General features: G+C 39.5%; 1 protein-coding gene and 1 long non-coding RNA gene across 2 annotated transcripts in view; one reads left to right on the top strand and one right to left on the bottom strand.

The window, feature by feature from the left end:
* The window catches only part of CHN2 (chimerin 2), a 147,333-nt gene that overhangs the window by 55,394 nt on the left and 88,012 nt on the right, over positions 1-3,927 (bottom strand). The window lies entirely within an intron of this gene.
* Positions 1-3,927, top strand: part of LOC144583461 (uncharacterized) — a 42,902-nt gene that overhangs the window by 24,783 nt on the left and 14,192 nt on the right. Inside the window, exon 2 of the long non-coding RNA XR_013537229.1 lies at positions 1,958-2,065. This is a non-coding gene — a long non-coding RNA (uncharacterized LOC144583461). The remainder of the gene's footprint in view (positions 1-1,957; positions 2,066-3,927) is intronic.

Raw genomic sequence — 3,927 nt, 5'->3', positions numbered from 1 at the left:
GTCATGAAAAGCTTTTAAATAGGACAGTTTTAAGTGGAGTATTACAATATATAGACTGAATATGAAGGCCAAGGTTCTGTAACGTTGTAACTATGGGCCACAGTTACACACCTGCATAGAGACAAGAGAGAGACAATGAAGGAGGATGGTTCTTGTGTTTTTCTGCATAGTGTTCTTATGTGTTATTTGTGGATATCTTCCCTTTGGGGAGAAACAGAAAAGTATTCTGAGGAAATAATTGGCTCACCTTTGTGGGTGGTCTGTTAGAGCAAGAAGAATGGGTTCTAAGACTTACAATCAAGGTTTACAATCATGGGGCTTAGATTCCTTGTACCTAGACTGTTGGGCAAATCTTCCTTTAGGCTTACCTATTTGCCTTTTTGGACATTTTGTAACTGCCTGGATCCATCAGGGAAACCATTTTGTAGTGACACCCATGGTGCCTTTTCAATGTGTCATCTGACTCATGTTGCTTTGAACACATGGCTATAACCTGGCTAGTACACCCCCCTTACTTTTACTGTTGGTCGAATAATGCATTTAATTTTTTTAAATAGCAGACAGAACATTCCTGAGAAATGTCTCCATTTTCAGTGTTCTTATGGTCAAACAATGCTATCTATGTCACTGTATGATCTTTGTAGCTTAGATTCTGCTACAGTGCTTCACTTATCTTGCTGTGGGGCTAAAGCGAGACCACACACTTATATGAGTAAAAGTAAACTGATGCACTTTGAGTTATTTTTGGGGAAAAGAGCACACCAGCCCTTTATGTCTTATTCATTGCAAAGGAAGCTTAACCTGCCCATATGGGCTAACTTTCTATTTGGTGGATAAACATTATAGGTCACGGATAGCAGAGGGTGGGGCGGAACCCAGTGATAAGGCTGTGCCAGAACTTCACAAGACTAGGTTTTCTTTCTGCCACTTTCTTTTCTCTTCCTTCTCACCTAGCAGGCTGCTATGAGATGCAGAAGGTCTTTAAAAGTTTCCACCAAAGGCTGCCTAAGATAAGGCCTTAGGGTCATGTGTGATGCTACAGCCACATGTAGCTCATCCCTGCTGTGAGGCTTAACCATGGATTTTTCCCAGTCTTACCTAGGATGCGATCAAACCATTTACAGTGACTGAAATAGAGAGAGGGGGAGGGGGAGGAGAGAGCGAGCGAGCGAGTGAGAGCAAAGTAGGTATCCAGGGGAAATTGCACTGATTAGATGCATAAAAGTAAATTGTACCTGAATAAAAAAAGGGAGAAAAATGGTTACATTAAATCAAAACCTCCCTGTACCCTTATAATCAATGTTCACAAAACATATTAAGAGCTTTGATTGCATCTCAGTGTCTGGTGTGCAGACCACAGCATGTTTATAGCCTGAAGACAAATCTGACAACAGATGAGATTGTAGGTGGTCCCTGCTACAGTATAAAAATGGGCTTTCGCTATGAAATCAGCCTTCATTCCTGGATTTCCATTGTTTCTGGTGATATTAGGGACATCAGTGTGGTGATATCTGCCACATTAGCTTTGCCTAGAAAGGATTCAAGGCCACACCTCTGTGTGCCTTGTATATATAAAGGGTGCAGCTGAAATCTTTACAAAGGCACAGTCAATTGAATTGAATTCTTTCTATCTTGTAACTGACTAGGCTTCAGATAGTACTTTCTCTCCTCTTTTAAGTGGTGCGGGGTAAAAGTCCAGTTCATTATGGCTTGCTGTGTCCATCAAATAGTCATGCACAGGTGAACATTTTGATCTGAGATGTGTTCTGAAAAATCCAAACACATCTAGATTTGCTCATTTCTGATGGTAAAAAAATAATAATTCAAGATTTAAGTTATTCTCATTAACATAACTAAACTTGTTCTGGAAATCTGATGCCTAATCCCTATATTTTGAAAACATTGCAAATTTTAGCCCAGGGCCCCTCATTAACCCCTTTTCTGTGATTCCTTGTAGTTGCTTCTGTGGCGAGATGGAAAGCAGAGATTTTCCTCTGAGGTGGTGGAGTCTCGTTGGTGTCAGACAGATTATCGGAAGCTGAGTTTCTCAAGTTGCATAAATAGGGTACAAGCCAAAAGAAAGACCTTCTCTTGTCCTGGGAAGGGAAGATGGGAAATCATAAGGAAGCACAAAAGAGAACCAGAGTGGTTCAACTGTTCCCCCCTCCCTTTTGTTCACTGACACACCAAATTAATATTCCAGATGAACTAGAAAACAACCAATTGCCTATTCAAACTGGTGTAGACCTGTGCTTTCTTGATAAATTGTATGCTTTCTATTACTACTATGTCATGGTTTAAGAGTATTTGGAACGTGGAAGAAGACCAGTGCATTGCACAGATCAGGGGCTGTGATGCAAATATACACACCTGTATTTATGAATGAAAATAGGTTTCTGCAGTTATATCTTCATCAACACTTGTGAAACCTGTTACCCCAGATAGCCCACTTGGCTTTCAAATAATAGTTCACATAGTCCAGTTATATGTCTGTTTCTAGACTATTTGCTAATTTAGAGGTATCAGCTGCAAAACTGACTTGAAAGCTTGACATGAGATATGTATTTTGTTCAGAGTGATCTTCAATGGCAGTTGTTTAAACATCTCACTGCTGTAGAATAATTATGCTCTAAAATACTCTGGGAAATGCCTTAATTTTTGCTGTATATGCAAATAGAAAATGCTTTGAATTGATAAGATTTCAGTTAAGATAATACCATGCTTCTGGCAATGAAGTAGCAGATATTGTCTGACATACAGTAGTCATTTTGTTGTTCTGTTACATACATACAGGAGTACGTCAATTGGTCAGACCACCATAAACCTCCAGTGTCTAACAATAAAGCAGCACTTAAACTTTGGCAGCATTTATGATGTCTAAAAGTGTATTTGTGGGTGGATAGGGGGATTCATATTACTGTATTATGTCAAGTATTTAAATAGAAAAATACAAAGAAACACAGCAAGGAGATCTGTGAAGCAGAATATTTGTTACTGGAACTATTAAATTCCATGCATCTTCTGTGCTCCTTTAAATAGCTGCTGGATTTAGCTTATAGATACCATAGTCGGAATCCTATTGGTTATCTACAGTGTTGTAAGTGCGACAGTATCCATCATAGTGGAAAATTGCCAGTAGTTAACAAATCCCTGTATATATTCCTTGTCATGTGCCAAGTCTCCAGGCAGGAGGTTGCAAGGGCTTTCATCATCATTATAGGATCCTCCTTTTCACTGCCTTCATACTTTTTCTTCTAGTTAATAGACAAGCAGTGCTCCTTTCCTTCTCCTCCTTCAGAGGAAGTGAGTGACCCTTTTTGGGAAGTGTGTTGCCGCTACTTTTGTTGTCTTCATCTTCCCCTTCTGGTCCAGGGAGGTGAATATCTGCTGCCTTCAGTGCAGTGCAATTGTAGGGTCAGCAGAAAACCTTTTATCATCCCTGTCAGTCAGTGTTGAATCAAGATCCATTACCAGACTGATGGATTTTGGTATAGGAAATGGTGACGTGAAAATCACCTTGTCTTTCATTTCAGGCAGTACAATCCTTTGTGTAGCCTTTGCTAATGCTCTTCACCCATGTTTGGAATAGAACCTCTGACCAGAAAAGAATATTCAGGTTTTTTGGCTCTTTCTTCTATTCTGTGTCAGGAGTTAATCCTTTTTTTATGTCAGCCTTGTCCTATCAAATGTACAGAAAGGAGTTTCACAGTCCAATGTCTCTTCACAGACATTTGGGAGAAAAACCTTCTGCTGTGAAAAAGTAAAGGGATCTGATGGAGAAAGGACAAGTTTTTCCCTGTGGCTACTGTGAAGCACAACATCAATAGGCTTTGATAGATGTACAGCATCAGACAAAAGGCATGTAGAATTTGAAAAAAAGAATCTTCAAAGCATTGATCATAGAACAGCAAAATAACAAGGGAAAAA

Source organism: Pogona vitticeps, chromosome 6 (genome assembly GCF_051106095.1).
Source record: "Pogona vitticeps strain Pit_001003342236 chromosome 6, PviZW2.1, whole genome shotgun sequence".
In the NCBI taxonomy this organism is placed as follows: Eukaryota; Metazoa; Chordata; class Lepidosauria; order Squamata; family Agamidae; genus Pogona; species Pogona vitticeps.
Note: the sequence above shows the minus strand (reverse complement) of the source record. Positions and strands in the feature narration are given on the sequence as shown.